This window comes from Trichomycterus rosablanca, chromosome 3, assembly GCF_030014385.1.
Source record: "Trichomycterus rosablanca isolate fTriRos1 chromosome 3, fTriRos1.hap1, whole genome shotgun sequence".
Lineage (NCBI taxonomy): Eukaryota > Metazoa > Chordata > Actinopteri > Siluriformes > Trichomycteridae > Trichomycterus > Trichomycterus rosablanca.
This window is the reverse complement of record NC_085990.1, coordinates 55,406,010-55,424,012: the sequence shown is the minus strand read 5'-3', so window position 1 is coordinate 55,424,012 and position 18,003 is coordinate 55,406,010.

Below are 18,003 nucleotides of genomic sequence, written 5' to 3'. Positions count from 1 at the left end.
GTCTACCGGACATTGTTCAGGAACTCTTGTGGAGGAAAGTTCTCTTTGAATCTGCTCATCAACCTCCCATCTAATGGGTGCTAGGACTACTGAAGCTGGCAGGATGTTCAGAACCTTTGAACTGGAGTGTGGATCTGGGTACCTACGAGACAATGCATCAGCTTTGGTATTACGTGTTCCTGGGCGATAGGTGATCGAAAAATTGAAGCGTGAAAAGAACAGAGACCAGCGAGCTTGACGAAGTCTTTTGGCTGAACGCAAGTATTCCAGGTTTTTGTGGTCTGTTAGCACCACAAAGGAGTGTGAAGCTCCCTCTAGCCAGTGACGCCACTCCTCAAGGGCTAATTTTATGGCTAGGAGCTCTCTATCCCTAATGGCATAATTTCTCTCAGCTGGTGTCAATTTATGGGAATAGAAGGCAACTGGATGCAATTTGTTCTTCTCTCCCAAACGCTGAGAAAGGACAGCACCCACACCTACTTCAGAGGCATCTACCTCTATGATAAAGGGTTGTGTGGGGTCAGGATGTTTAAGAATGGGGGCAGAAGTGAACACACTTTTCAAGGTTACAAATGCCTTTTGTGCCTGCAGGTTCCAATTAAGTCTTTTAGCATTGCCCTTCAATAAACTCGACAAGGGGGCAGCAATTGTGCTGTAATTGTGAATAAACCTGTGATAGAAGTTAGCGAACCCCAGAAACCTTTGAAGCTCCTTTACCGAGCAGGGATTGGGCCATGTAGTAACGGCCTCAATCTTATGATCGTCCATAACCACTCCCTCAGGACCGATAACATAGCCTAGGAAGGAGACAGATGACAGGTGAAATTCACATTTTTCCATCTTGATATACAAATTGTTCTCAAGTAAACGTATTAAAACTGAACGAACATGCTGAACATGAGTCTCTAGATTAGGGGAATAGATAAGTATATCATCAATATATACAATTACATAACGTCCAAGCATTTCTCTTAACACATCGTTAATAAACGACTGGAATACGGATGGGGCATTGCGTAACCCAAAAGGCATCACTAAGTACTTGTAGTGCCCCCTAGTGGTGATGAAGGCCGTCTTCCACTCATCCCCCTCTTTAATTCTCACTAGGTTGTAGGCACTTCTAAGATCTAACTTAGAAAAAATAGATGCCCCACGAAGTTGTTCTAGGGCAGCAGGCACAAGCGGGAGAGGATAAGGAAACGGTTTAGTTATCTGAGTCAAGGCACGGTAGTCAATACAGGGTCGAAGACCCCCGCCCTTCTTTTTAACGAAGAAAAACCCCGCAGCAACAGGAGACTTAGAAGGTCTAATAAACCCCTGGTCTAACGCTTCTTGTATGTATTTCTCCATGGAACTCTCCTCTGCTTGGGTTAAGGGATATACTCTGGCCTTAGGAAGTGTGCCCTCTATCAATTCAATCGAACAGTCATACTCTCTGTGGGGTGGAAGCACAGTTGCTCTTTTCTTACTAAATACTTCCATGAGGTCGTGATACACCGAAGGAAGAACAGCGAGTACCTCACTTTTGTGACTCTCAATCGTAGTAGGGGAAACGGCAATCCTGGGAAACAGAAGACAGTGTTCCATACAATAATGAGACCAAGAAACTATTTCCCTATCTGCCCATGAAATACAAGGGTCATGCATACGAAGCCATGGCAAGCCTAATATAACATCATAGTCAGAGAGGTCCAGAACAAAAAACCTTATTTCTTCAGAATGAAGAGCACTTGTTGACATCAGTACCGGCTTGGTGAGGCGGGAAACAACACCTTTTCCAACCGGATCCCCATCCACTGCAGACAGTTTCAATGGAGAATTTAAAAGTTCCACTTGTAGATTAAGCTGTTCCACCAGTCTGGAATGAATAAAATTCCCTTCTGCTCCAGAATCTACCAGTGCTGGAAAGTCGGACATAGAACCAGTGCAAGTAAATGTTACAGGCAAAAAAAAAGATTTTGAAACCAAACCCAAAGCTGGTACACTCACCACATTATCGTGTGGAATGGTTTTCATGCGCTTTCCGGGGGTCTGCGCCTGGGGTTTGTGTGGGCGAACCCGACACTCTCGCAGAACATGGCCTGCTGTACCACAGTAAAGGCACAAACCACTGTGGAGACGTCGAATACGTTCATCTGGAGTAAGATGGGAAGCATCACACTGCATGGGTTCTGTAGACTCAGACTCCACATCATTCCTTGAACTGTGAGTAGGCCCAGATTGACGAGAACGTCGTTCTGAGTACACTATTGGAGCAGGAGTTTGGGAATTATACGAGACTCGGTGGCTCTTTAACTGATCCAGCCTAATGGACAAGTTAATTAATGCGTCCAGAGAGAGACCATCATCCTTACAAGCTAATTCTGACAGAATATCAGAATTGAGTCCATTTCTATAAGTAACAATGAGGGCTGGCTCATTCCAGCCACTACCAGCCGCCAACGTGCGGAATTCTAACGCATAGTCCGCAACTGAGCGACGATTCTGGCGTAAACGTGACAGAAGTTCCCCTTGTGAGCAACCCTCGTGAGGGTGATCAAAAACAGTTTTTATTTCTTCCACAAATGATGTATAACTGCCAGTTTGTACTCGGTCCCAGACAGTGGTAGCCCAAGTTAAAGCTTTACCAGTTAAACGTGAAGTGACTAACGAGATGCGTTGGTTATCGGTGCTAGGTGGAGAATTGGCTAAATAAATGGAGCACTGCAACAAGAATCCACGACAAAGATTAGGTGTGCCATCAAACATTTCGGGCAAGCTAACGGGAAAAACGTTACTTGTGTTAGCAACTGGCAAAGTTACAGCAGCCTCAGGACCTAAAGAAAGTTGCTGGAGCTGGCTAGAGATTTCTCTCATGCCCTCGGTCATTAGAGTAAGTTGTTCTTGCTGCTTACCCTGTTGCTGGGTGAGGGTGCTGACCGACTGCGTTATTGAGTCCAGAAGTTGGTGGTGTTGTCCCAGCATTTGTCCCTGGCTACTAATAGCAGTTTGTAGGTTGGTACTTTCCGCCGTCTGCATGGTGGCGAAGTATTATGTCACGCGATAAACACGAACCAGACGCACGCGGAAATACCACAGAGTAAGTTTATTAACAAAAGGGTAATCCAAAAAACGAAGTAGAAACAACAGGCAGAGTTCAAAACCAGAATATCCAAAAACAGGCAACAAACCAGAGAGCACAGGCAAATACGGAGGTCGGAAGACAAAACAGGTCATACACGATAAAGACAAATGTATAGTAATTCAAAATGCTCGGTACGCACGCAAAAGAACGGCAATACTTTGCAACGTGTCAAACAATTCACGGAGTTTAAATAAGATTCGGTGAATCGGTTACAGGTGTTGCCAATCAAAACACTGGTGACGCGGAACGAGAGAGTCGATCGGGATTGGCTGAAGGAGGGCAGGTGACCACCGCGTAAGAGTCCGAGGAACCATGGGGAATGTAGTCATGTAGATGTGACAGAGGTAAATAACTCTCAACATGTAATCGCACAGCTATTGTAAATGTGATGTCAGCAGATCATGTGGCACAATTTTGAAGAAGTAAAAAAAGAAAGCAATAAGCGGTTGCCACTACTAATACTCTAGTAGGTAGTGTTTACATCATGTTTACAGGCAGTGGTTTAGTAATTGAAAGGTCCCTGGTTTAAGCACCAACACTGTCAGGTTGTGTCAATTGGCTCCTTGAGCAAGGACCTTAACATGGACACTGGAAGAAATCGAACCCAGGCCCTTCCTGCTGTGAGGCAACAGCGTTACCCGCTGTCCCACCCTACGAATACGCCAACATAGAACATATTTTTTCTATTTCTCTCATTATGAACCCACAAAAATGTGGATAAACAGTCAGATTATCTGACTTGGACAGTTTTACACCCGATACTGACTCAGTTAGTGCACTAACCTACTGACATGAAGAAAAGCTTGGTTTAAAGAAACTCCAGTGACCCACACAAACATCAGCACCACTGACCAGTTTTAAAATGAACTGGAACATCAATCGAGGTATTCTTGACTAAAATCAGTGCCCAGCCATACAAATGCTCTTTTGACTGAGTGTGCACAAATTCCCACAGACATACTTCAGAGGCTTGTGAGAAGCTTCTCATAAAAGTGTCTGTTCTAGCTGAAAACATCACATAGAGGTCACTCTGTTTTATTACCATTAGTGTTAGTAATGGGACGTCCGAGAAGCTCATGGTCAGGTGTCCACATACTTTTGGTCATGTAGTGTATATATGAGTAGGTTGAATATAAAGTGAAGATAATAAAGGCTGTAAATGAATGTATATGTTGATGTAGTGATGAGTTTGGGATGAATATAGTAAAAAGGTGGTGGGTTTTGGAGACGGTGTTAGTTTACAGTAGGGCTGGGTATCGCCACTAATTTCCTGGATCGATTCGATTCCGATTCACAAGGTCCCGATTCGATTCGATTTTCTATTCGATTTTCTATTCGATTCAACACATTTAGGCATATTTTAGTTACATTAACAGGTTTTGTTTAAATATGTACAGATGTTTAGAGAATGAATGTGATAATTGTACAAAGAACACTCATTATTAAAAATATTTGTTTTTACATAAATAATTGATCCAAAACAAAAAACAGTAACATAAATTTTTTTATTATTATTTTATATGTCTGACACGCTACAATAGTGTACAGTATATGTAATGTAAACATACACCTGGCTGTTGCACAGCTTATGACAAGTTCACACTACACGACTTTCTGATTTGCCGGTTCACACTACACGACTGATCGGTGATGGGGGGTTTCACACTACACCATCAATCACCAGAAGGAATCTCAGATGAGTCTGTCTGGTCTCCCAAACTACGTTTTGTCACGAAAACACACGTGAGAAGTGATGAGGGGTTTAACACTCCAACAAGTAGCGAGAGATCAAAGTTTGTGCGCTGATGAGCAGCGTAATATCAAGGAGAGAAAAAAGGGAACCTGAGTGGATTTGGCAACACGACCAACAGGGATTGTTCTGTAGTAAGTTGGAGGTTAATAATAAATATTTAGTTTTGTAGAGAACGATCAGGTCAGAAATACTGTAAAACTCGTGTGTGTGCTGATATATTCTAATAGAAACTATATTACGCCCCTGCCCCACCCGTTTACAACCTCTCCCATGTGTTTCCCCTCGCTGTTTCACACAGTGATTGAGAGCCAAGTTTTGATCGCTGTTCCTCCCGAACGTAGTGCCGACCAGTCGCCGAGTGAAAATCAGGGCAAAAATCGTGTTGTGTGAACCAGGCATTCATTACTTGAGCTTCTGCCATGCTGAACTGATGTGCAGGTCGGATCTCGTTGCACGAGTAAACAGTGGCTGGTCACGCGAGATTAAAGGGGGTAACAGATTTCCGTGTACACCCTGAAAAGGGGCTCATTTCAAAGATTGATCTCGCGTTTATATGAATCGATATCGGATCATTCAAATAAAGATCGATTCGAATCGAAAAATCGATTTTATAAACCCACCCCTAGTTTACAGCACAGCCTGTATGGAGCGTTTAACCCTGTAAATAGAGAAAGTTCTAGAATCTTCTCACCTGAACGTTCCTCACTAAACTGGCTTTGATTCTCTCTATATGCAGGTATGGAATCATCTCTAAATCACTTCAATACTTTCTACAATTCCTATATTGGGATTGTTTAAAGCTTATAACATTTAATTTAACTGTTTGATAGTAATAAAGTTCATTAAAAAGTAGGGCTGTAATGCAATTTTTTTTAATCGAGATTAATCGCGATCAAAGAGCCAGATTAATCGCGATTAATCGCAAACTAATAATTAAGCAAAATTTGAACAGTTATGCACATTTTTATTGCAAGAACCATTTCAAGATGCAACACCAGTGGTGTAGGAGCTCATGGGCCCCAGTTAAAAAAAAAAAAAAGTTGGGCCCCCTGGTGAGTGTGAGTTAATGTCATGGAGAACCCCAGAAGACCCCCTTCCCTGGGCCCTGGTGCTTAAGCTTTCTGGCTAACCCAGAAATCATGCTTTGCAAAATATTTTAATCTAATATTATGCATCAATAACAAAACACAGATATGATTATTTCATAGATCTATTAAGAAAAGCTTTTAATACTGTGTTGTGCAGAAACATGAGTGGGAAATATTGTTCTAAATTACCATTTAAACACCTATAAATACCTAAAACAATCAATCAAGTTACCAGACATTATATATAAGTTATTGACTGTAGCTATAAAAAGTGTTAATTAATACATTCCATGTAAACGCTTAATCCATTTAAATATCAGATATAAATGTGTTTTTAAAAAACTACAAACATCATAAATCTAAATCATGTTTATAACCATGTGATAGAATAACCTGAATAAACTGTAGAGATGAAGCATCACAAATATAAATCATGTTTATAACCATGTGATAGAATAAGCTGAATAAACTGTAGAGGTGAAGCATCACAAATATAAATCATGTTTATAACCATGTGATAGAATAAGCTGAATAAACTGTAGAGATGAAACATCACAAATATAAATCATGTTTATAACCATGTGATAGAATAAGCTGAATAAACTGTAGAGATGAAGCATCACAAATATAAATCATGTTTATAACCATGTGATAGAATAAGCTGAATGAACTGTAGAGATGAAGCATCACAAATATAAATCATGTTTATAACCATGTGATAGAATAAGCTGAATAAACTGTAGAGATGAAACATCACAAATATAAATCATGTTTATAACCATGTGATAGAATAAGCTGAATAAACTGTAGAGATGAAACATCACAAATATAAATCATGTTTATAACCATGTGATAGAATAAGCTGAATAAACTGTAGAGATGAAACATCACAAATATAAATCATGTTTATAACCATGTGATAGAATAACCTGAATAAACTGTAGAGATGAAGCATCACAAATATAAATCATGTTTATAACCATGTGATAGAATAAGCTGAATAAAGTGTAGAGATGAAGCATCACAAATATAAATCATGTTTATAACCATGTGATAGAATAACCTGAATAAACTGTAGAGATGAAACATCACAAATATAAATCATGTTTATAACCATGTGATAGAATAACCTGAATAAACTGTAGAGATGAAACATCACAAATATAAATCATGTTTATAACCATGTGATAGAATAGGCTGAATAAACTGTAGAGATGAAACATCACAAATATAAATCATGTTTATAACCATGTGATAGAATAACCTGAATAAACTGTAGAGATGAAGCATCACAAATATAAATCATGTTTATAACCATGTGATAGAATAAGCTGAATAAAGTGTAGAGATGAAGCATCACAAATATAAATCATGTTTATAACCATGTGATAGAATAAGCTGAATAAACTGTAGAGATGAAACATCACAAATATAAATCATGTTTATAACCATGTGATAGAATAACCTGAATAAACTGTAGAGATGAAACATCACAAATATAAATCATGTTTATAACCATGTGATAGAATAAGCTGAATAAAGTGTAGAGATGAAGCATCACAAATATAAATCATGTTTATAACCATGTGATAGAATAAGCTGAATAAACTGTAGAGATGAAACATCACAAATATAAATCTTGTTTATAACCATGTGATAGAATAAGCTGAATAAAGTGTAGAGATGAAGCATCACAAATATAAATCATGTTTATAACCATGTGATAGAATAAGCTGAATAAACTGTAGAGATGAAGCATCACAAATATAAATCATGTTTATAACCATGTGATAGAATAACCTGAATAAACTGTAGAGATGAAGCATCACAAATATAAATCATGTTTATAACCATGTGATAGAATAAGCTGAATAAACTGTAGAGATGAAGCATCACAAATATAAATCATGTTTATAACCATGTGATAGAATAACCTGAATAAAGTGTAGAGATGAAGCATCACAAATATAAATCATGTTTATAACCATGTGATAGAATAAGCTGAATAAACTGTAGAGATGAAGCATCACAAATATAAATCATGTTTATAACCATGTGATAGAATAACCTGAATAAACTGTAGAGATGAAGCATCACAAATATAAATCATGTTTATAACCATGTGATAGAATAAGCTGAATAAACTGTAGAGATGAAGCATCACAAATATAAATCATGTTTATAACCATGTGATAGAATAAGCTGAATAAACTGTAGAGATGAAGCATCACACAGTTTCACTTCTGTCTCAATCAGTACCTGAGGGAAGGAGGAGGAGCTACGCGGTTTTGATGGACAGGTCTAGCAGCCAATGGAGATACTCTTTACAGAGCTTGCGTGATTTCATTCATCTTGTCATCAACACGTAAAAATAGTGAAAACCGCCAAAAGTAGTTTTTAATCGGACAGCGACGATAATTTATTACTTTTTTCTGTTTGACTGCGCTGGCAGGTCACAAGTGATGCAGTTTAAAACAGAAGATGCGGGCCGTATAAAAGCAGATCCGGTATCTGACATACTGCTTTATACAGTCCAGTGTGACAGCAGTGTTAGTAAAGTTCCGTGTACAGTTCATGCGCTTCATATCCTAATTCATCTGAAATACAGTTCATTACCACAGAGACACAGATTTACGTGGCACAAACAGCCTAAGAAAAGAAGTTAGATTAAACATTTTAATCTTGAACAATTTTTTTAACCGCGATTAAAATTTTAACGCGTTAATTAACTACAGCCCTATTAAAAAGATGTTAATTTTGGTTCATTAGTAACTAACCGATCTGAGGAATGTGGGCTAATGAGTTCTGCTAAAGAGTGAACATTAGTAGTCTTCATTAATAACGTGTTTATTTATCATTTTTACTTATTTGAAAGTGTTGTTAAATGTTTATATAAACTTCTAGTGGAGAAAAGTCTAATAAAAGTTTGTTTTTGTAGTTAATTGTGTCCGTTGATTCAAATGTAGCGATTCATACTAAGTGATTCAGATTAATTGATTCAAATGTACCGATTCAGACTCTGATTCAGTGAGTCGGCGGTTCTGTTATTATAAACTGGTTGCTGCTTTGTGACTCGTTTATTCAGTTTGCAGCTGAAATGGTATAAATTTGTATGTTCTCTGTATTTGAATGTAAAAACTTTGCAGACTAAACTGGGTTTGATTCTCTCTAGATGTGTCACTAAGGCGAGTTTGTCCAGCTCCGACCTGCAGTAACATTTACAGTTTAGTGCAAAATCATACATCATATGTATTGTATTCCGTGTAGAGATTTCCATTGTACGGTCTTTATTACCACCTAGTGGCGGTTGCCAGTAGCTGCTCTGATTGGAAAGTCTGTTAATAGAAATTGTGTGGAAAGGAAACAGAAGTAGAACAAAAACTCTTTTCTCTTCTCAAGGTTATAGAGTGAGCAGCTCCGTTTATCATCTCCTTTGCCTTAAAGTTCGCACAACCCGGCTTTATCTGTGAGTTTTGCTTTGTTTATAGTAATTGTACTCTGGTTTGTTAATATTTCATTACTCACATTGATTGTAATACCTACATGAGTATTTACCTGTTTGTTCTTTTTCACAGTTTTACAATATAGAAGATTACCTGTTTTTTCCAATAATAAATCCTGCCAAACACAACACTTGCCTGTTTCTTGGAGGATGCGAACTTGAAAATAGTAATTTTTGTTCGCTAGCTGTATAGCTAAATTGTTTTCCAGCGAATTTTAGTGAGGACAGCACAGTAAAAAGATAACCATCCACTGTGGGATTTAGGAATGATTTGAAGATAGACGAGCTGCACTGCAATTTATCATCATGGAAACCACAGACAAGCCAGTAGAGGTTCCAGTTGAAAGCAAAGCAAACAGTCCACAAGATGACGTGGATTCAGGTTCAGTTCTTTCTGACAGCCGTTCCAGGAAATCTCGCTCTTCTAGAGCCAGCTTAGAAGCAGCAAGAGCCCATGCCAAAGCAGAGGTAGCCAAAGCCAGGCTGGCCTTCACAGAGAAAGAGAATGAACTAAAAATGGAGAAAGCCAAGCTGGAAGCCAGGATCGATTACATCAATCTTCAGCGAGAAGCTGAAGCAGCCAATGCTGAAGCTGTAGTATTGGAGACAGCAGCAGCAGACATAGATGGCGCTGATCGAGTCAAAGGATTTGAGTTCCTACCCCTTCAAGAGAATGCACTAAAAAGAACTGATGACTATGTAACTCACCATGCGCTGAATTACTTTGCACAGGAATACAGACATGAGAAGGATGTCCTACCACCCCCTGCCTTTTGTGCTCACACCTCAACCATTCACCCAGGCACCTGACAATGAGAAGGATGTCTACCGCCCCTTGTCTCCAGCAGTTGTCATAGGGCAACAAGACTATAATGGTCAGAGAGGAGCTCAGTCACAAAGCATCAATAGGAGGCCAATGTACCAACAAAAAGATACAAAGCCGCTTCACACAGAGTTACTACAACCAAGAGCTTATGGTCATCAGCACAGTGCTCTCCCCAATAATCCATCACATTCGACCAACACCAATCAAAACACTACAACAGCTGATCTTGCCAAATTCCTTGCTAAGAACCAGCTAGTATCTTCAGGACTGGCAAAGTTTGATGACCTACCTGAACCCTTCCAAACCTGGAGGGAGACCTTCGTCAACACAATTGAAACCCTTGAGCTGTCACCAAGTGAAGAAATGGACCTGATGATCAAATGGCTAGGTAAGGCTTCCAGTGAGCAAGCATTTAGAATTAGATCAGTAAATGTCAGACAACCCGTGATTTGGGAAAAATTTAATAAAACCTATGGCTCTCCAGAAGTGATCGAAAGTGCTCTTTTTCTTAAAATTGAGAATTTCCCCAAGATTCATGACAGAGACAGTAAAAAACTGCAGGAGCTAGCAGACCTAATGATAGAATTGTATGTTGCCAAGAAAGATGGGTACTTGCCAGGGTTAGCTTACCTTGACACAGCAAGAGGAGTGAAACCCATTGTCGAAAAGCTGCCCTTAATTCTCTAAGACAAGTGGTTGTCTCATGGATGCAAATTAAATAGAAAACATGACGTTGCTTTTCCTCCTTTTTGCTACTTCAAAGAGTTCATCTGTAGGGAAGCTGAAGAGAGAAATGACCCCAGCTTCAACCTACCCACTTTCTCAACAACCTCTTATAAAAGAGAGAAGTTTGGTCAAATGAAACCTATCTTTGTACATAAAACAAGCATATCATCATCTGATATTGTACACAAAACAGAAAATCCTGATCGACTGTGCCCTATGCATAACAAACCCCACTCACTGAAGAAATGCAGAGGATTCAGGAAAATGAGCCTTGATGACAGAAAGAAATTCCTAAAAGAGAACAACATACATTTCGCTGCTGTGCTTCTACAACTCACCGAGCAAAATCTTGTGAAACCTCTATCAACTGTAAGGAGTGTAACAGTGATAAACACGTTGCTGCTCTTCACCCAGGGTCTGCTCCACAGCCACAGTTAAGTCTATGCTCTTCTTCAGAGAATGGCGGGGAGAGAGAGGATACAGAGCCACCAGATATTTCATCAAGTTGCACTAAGGTATGTGGTGAAGACTTCAAGGGCAGATCCTGCTCAAAGATTTGCCTCGTGAATGTGCACCCCGTTGGTAATACCAAGCTACAGAAAAAAATGTTTTAGATGACCAAAGCAACATGTCTTTGGTTAGATCAGAGTTCTTTAGCATATTCGGCATCAATGGAACAGCAGTGACATACACACTCAAAACCTGTGCAGGAAGGGTGAAATCAACTGGTAGAAGAGCCTATGGTTTCACAGAAGAATCTATTGATGGAAAAATACAAATTCCACTACCTACACTCATTGAGTGTAACGAAATCCCCAACCATAGATCAGAGATCCCGACGCCAGAAGCTGCATATCACCACCATCACCTAAAACAGATAGCACACAAGATACCACCTCTTGATCCTGCTGCCGACATCTTGCTGCTATTGGGAAGAGACATTATTAGAGCCCATAAGGTTCGTGAACAACACAATGGCCCTCACAGTGCACCATATGCTCAAAGGCTAGACCTTGGATGGGTCACAATAGGTAAAGTATGCTTAGAACACAGCAAGTGTCATTAAAACCTGCATCCTTGACAATGGAAGGCCAACTTGCCTTACTCCATGTGAAAACCTGATACATGTGAAAGAGGAAGAATCTCCCTCTGCAAAAAAACCACACACAGCACATCAGTGGTATCAAATGAAGATAGTCTTTTGCACGACGGAGAATGACAACCTGCTCGCTCACTCCATTAAGAACATAACTTTCTTTCAGATCATGGACAAGGAGTTCTTCCAAGATGACACAAACAGTTGGGTTTCTCCTCTCTCTTTCCACCATCCACGCAGATGTCTCCCTAACAACAGAGAATATGCTTACAGCCGTCTTATGTCATTGCGACAAAACCTGGAATAAAAGTTCAATTTACTGAGTTCATGCAAAAAATGCTTGACAATTAACATGCAGAACAAGCCACCACCGCTCAAAGAAGAGAAAGAATGTTGGTATCTCCCTACCTTTGGAGTTTACCACCCCCAAAAACCAGAGCAGATTCGTGTAGTATTCGATTCCAGTGCTCAGTATGATGGAATATCACTTAATGAGGTGTTGCTTTACTGGACCAGACCTTAACAACAGCTTCATTGGAGTGCTCCTCAGATTCAGAGGAGAACCTGTAGCAGTGATGGCGGATATACGGCAGATGTTCTACTGTTTTGTGGTATGTGAAGACTGTAGAGACTTCTTACGGTTCTTATGGTACAAGGGAAATGATCTTAGTAAAGAAGTGGTGGATTACCGCATGCGGGTTCATGTTTTTGGGAACAGCCCATCACCTGCAGTAGCAATCTTTGGCCTGAGGAGGGCAGAAAAGCACCATGAAGACGATTATGGCAGTGATGCCAGACACTTTGTTGAAAGAGAGTTTTATGTCGATGACGGACTTTGCTCATTTGCAACAGAAGCTGAAGCCATCGATGTTCTACGTCGAACACAGCAAATGTTGGCTAGGTCGAACATAATACTACACAAGATAGCCTCAAGCACAAGTGATAAATGCATTTCCCGCAGAGGAAAGAGCAAATGACATCAAAGACCTTAACCTCTAGCCTTGGGTTAAACTGGAACATTTTGTCGGACACCTTCACTTTCCATGTTCCTGAGATTCAAAAGCCATTCACACGTCGAGGCGTCCTGTCAACAGTAAACTGTGTTTGATCCACTAGGTTTCCTAGCCCCTGTCACTATTAAAGGCAGACTACTCCTCAGAGAGCTTTCAACTCAAGATACAGAGTGGGATACAGCTCTTCCTGAAGCCAAATTTGATGAATGGAGAACATGGCATGAATCATTGTCAGCTTTGAAGGAGGTGCATATCCCACGCACGTATACATCTATCTCTATGTCTAAAGCAAAGCACATAGAATTGTGTGTTTTTTCTGATACCTCTGTCAAAGCAATATCTGCAGTGGCCTACCTGAAGGTTACAAATGGACATGGTCACGGTGAGGTAGGTAAATCCAAGCTTACTCCCCAGCTTGAGCAGACAATCCCCAGGTTAGAGTTGTGTGCAGCTGTATTGGCCGTTGAGATTATGGAGCTTGTCATCCGAGAGATTGATCTTAAAGTAAATGCAGTACAACTTTACACCGATAGTAGAGTCGTATTAGGATACATTCACAACAAGATGAGAAGATTTTATGTCTACGTGAATAATCGTGTACAACGTATCCGACAGTCAACACAGCCAGAACAGTGGAGTTATGTTCTCTCTGAGCTAAACCCTGCAGATCATGGGTCCCGGTCTGTTCCAGCTGCTGAGCTTGCAAGCACTACATGGCTGACTGGACCAGCTTTCTTAACCAAGCCAACCAGTTCAGATGTCAACACTGAGAATGTGTTAGAATCCGCTCTTACCTGGTTACTTTAGTGTTCCCGGGTTGATTATTTTCGTTTGTATTCCCCCTCCCTGTGTACACTATTAGTTCCGTTATCTTCTGCTTTATTTTGTTTTCTTTTAGGTTTATATCGGACTTTCGCTTTTTGTTCTAGTTAGAGTTGTGTGTGTGTGTGTTTTTGCCTGTCCGGCTTCCTTCTCCCCCCAGCGGTACTGTTCCCGGAGATTGCAGTGGAAGCCAACTAATGGATCGCTGGAGGGCGGACCTCACTCACCTGTGCCTCATTTTCCACCTAATCAGCTACTGCTTATAAACGCCGGCTTTTTCACCACGCGTCGCCAGATTGTCTGCTTGTCACCGCGGTACAGTGACACCTGACTCCTGAGCAGCACTTTATTTTGTGAAGAACATTAACTTGTTGCAGTTCTAGCTGTTTTCAACCTTCCTGTTGTTTCTAGCCCAGCGATCCATACACCATCTGGCTTCCCTGCACTCCTGTTGGTTCCTGGACTTGGCTCCTTGCTCCCGTGACCTCGGTTCACCTCTCTCAGCCACTGCCCGTTCTTCCTCAGCCCCGGACGGCTTGGGACACCAACCCCCCCTTGGACCCGGACGAATCTCACAGCTTCTCTTCTCCTACAGAACCGCTCCAGCTGCTTCTTCAGTGTCCTCAGTTGTTTGGGCTCATTACTATTTCCCCTGTTCTTTCTGGAGTTCAATAAATACTCTTCGCCAACTGGTGGTCTTGTCTCCTTTGTTTATCCATACTTGGGTTCCCCTAAGTTACGGGTTCTCTCAACTACTTTGTAACAGTACAATCTGGCCAATATGGAACCCGTGGATGCACAAACAGGCGAGGACCTTACTGTGGGGATGGTCCTGAGCCGCCACAACCAGATGTTGGACACCCTCACCCAGCGGCTCGCGGACCTGACCCAACAGGTTGCCCGTTTTAGCCCTCCAGTGCCAGTTCCTCCCGCTGACCCCCAGGTTCCTTTAGCATCGTCCGCTGTTCCAACGGATCCTGTGACCCAAGAGGTCCCTCTGGAGACACCCAATCCTGAACCCTTTCATGGGGACTTGGACAGTTGCCGAGGTTTCCTGTTCCAGTGTCTGTCCATCTTCCGTCAGCGCCCCGCCACGTTTGCCACCGATGCCAGTAAGGTGGCTTTCATAATTGGTCATCTGAGGGGCAGAGCCCTCGCCTGGGCTGAGGTGGTTCAGTCCCGAGAGGACCCTCGGGGGGGGGGGGGGGGGGGGGTTAAGGTAGTGTTTGACCACCCAGACCATTCGGGAAGCGCCTCCGCCCGTCTATTTTTCCTACGTCAGGGTTCCCGGTCCGTGGCGGAATACTCAATTTTTGGGCCTTGGCTGCCGACTCAGTGTGGAACGAGGAGGCTCATCGGGAGGCGTTCCAGAGGGGCCTCATAGAACCCCTGAGGGACGAATTGGCAGTAAGGGAGGAAAATCCAGACCTTCATTCCCTGGTCGCTCTGGCGATCCGCCTGGACAACCGCCTCCGGGTTCCACTTCCTTGTTTTGTCCCCTGGAGCCCTCTGGCAGCCCCGTTTGCACCCCTTCATCCCCGATACAACAGCCTGAACCGATGCAGTTGGGGCGTGCCCGGCTCACCCCCGAGGAGCAGGCTCGTCACTTCAGGACCGGGCAATGTTTGTATTGTGGTGAGGTGGGCCATATTTTGCGGGCGTGCCCTACCCAGCCAAAAGAAAGGGCTCGTCAGTAGCCATGGGGGTACTGGCGGGCCACTCTCAGCAACCCCCACCACCCAGGGAACTCCACCTCCGGATTCAGGCCACCCTCTGCTGGCACGGTGGCTCGGTCCCCCTTCCAGGCCCTCATGGATTCGGGCGCTGAGGACAATTTGCTCGACGAGGGGCTGGCAAACCTGACTGGGTGCACCTTAGAACCCCTCGATCCCACCGCACCACACCTTTGACCCTTGTCCTCTCTGGAAACCACCGGGAGACCCTTTCATTCGCCGTTATCAAGGCCCCCCAGACCCCCCTAGTTCTGGGCTACCCCTGGTTAGCGCACCACAATCCCTATATTGACTGGGCCCTAGGACGAGTGGTGGTCTGGAGCGATTTCTGTCATGCCAATTGTCTGGTCTCTGCCATCCCACAGCCGGGGAACCCTACTCACATTCCTCCTAGCGCAGAAAACACCAACCTATCCAACGTACCCCAGGAGTATCATTTCCTCCGTGAGGTTTTCCGGAAAGACCATGCCCAGTCGCTACCTCCCCACCGACCCTATGACTGCGTCATTGATCTGTTGCCTGGTGCCCCACTACCTATCAGCCGGCTGTACAATATCTCTCGGGCTAAAAGAGGTGCCCTGGAGACCTACATTTTCGACTCACTCGCCGCTGGGATCATCCGCCCGTCGTCCTCCCCCTTGGGGGTGGGGTTCTTCTTTGTGGAGAAGAAGGACAAGACTCTACGGCCGTGTATTGATTACCGTGGGCTCAATCACTATTAAGAACCGTTACCCCCTGCCCTTGATCTCCTCTGCTTTTGAACCCCTGCAGGGTGCCACTATTTTCACCAAGCTCGATCTACGCAATCCTTATCATCTGGTGTGGATCCGGGAGGGCGACGAATGAAAGACAGCATTCAACACCCCATTGGGGCACTTCGAGTACCTTGTTATGCCATTTGGGTTGTGTAATGCCCCGGGGGTGTTTCAAGCATTGGTGAACAATGTGCGCAGGGACTACCTCAACCGGTTTGTCTTCGTGTACATTAAAGACATTCTCATCTTTTCCAGGTCTCTGGAGGAACATAGAGCTCATGTCCGCCAGGTCCTCTCACGGCTCCTAGAGAACAAACTTTTCGTCAAGGCAGAAAAGTGCGAGTTTCACGTGGACTCCGTGGAATTCCTGGGGGTGATTCTTGAGCGCGGCCAGGTCAGGGCCGACCCCCACAAGATTTGTGCGGTAACAGAGTGGCCTACCCCCACCTCGCGCAAGGAGCTCCAATGCTTCCTTGGATTTGCCAACTTTTACCGGCGGTTCATCCGCAATTACAGCCAGGTCGCGGCACCCATCACTCGCCTTACCTCCACCAAGATCCCTTTTACCTGGCCCCCAGAGGCCGAAGAAGCTTTCTCCCGGCTCAAGGCCCTATTTACTTCTGCCCCCATCCTCATTCAACCGGATCCCGACAGGCAGTTCATCGTAGAGGTTGATGCTTTTGATACTGGGATGGGGGCTGTCCTATCCCAGCGAGCGGGGCCCGATAACCGTTTACACCCATGTGCCTTTTTCTCCCGTCGCTTATCCCCAGCGGAGGCCAACTATGATGTGGGTGACCGCGAGCTGTTGGCAGTTAAACTGGCCTTGGAGGAGTGGAGGCACTGGCTGGAGGGGGCCGCTCAGCCCTTTATCATTTAAACGGATCATAAAAACCTATCCTGTCGGACCGTGGGCCCCAATTTACCTCCCAGGTGTGGAGGGCTTTCTGCAGGGCCTTGGGCGCGACGGTCAGCCTCTCGTCCGGCTTCCACCCACAGTCCAACGGGCAGGCGGAGAGGGCAAATCAGAGCCTGGAGGCCGCCCTACGATGCAGGGCCGCCTGCAACCCCAGGGGTTGGAGCTCCCACCTTGCTTGGGTCGAGTATGCCCACAATACCCTGATCTCGTCCGCCACGGGTTTTTCCCCCTTTGAGGCCTCCCTAGGCTATCAGCCCCCGTTATTTTCCGAGCAGGAAGCAGACGTGGCAGTTCCCTCCATTGAGCACCATCTTCGTAGGTGCCGAAGAGTCTGGAGGACCACCCGGGCTGCTCTCCTCCGGACTCGTGACAACAACCGCCGGTCGGCGGACCGCCATCGGAGACCTGACCCCCCCTACGCTCCCGGTCAAGTCGTATGGCTATCCACCACGAATATCCCTCTTTGTTCGGTATCCAAGAAACTGTCCCCCAGCTACATCGGCCCCTACGTCATTGAGAAAATTATAAACCCCATGTCTGTGCGTCCACCCCACCTTCCACATCTCTCAGCTCAAACCAGTGGCCTCGTCCGAGATTAGTATGTTCTCCAGAACATTTCCTACTGTCATATTTCTAGGTTATGTAA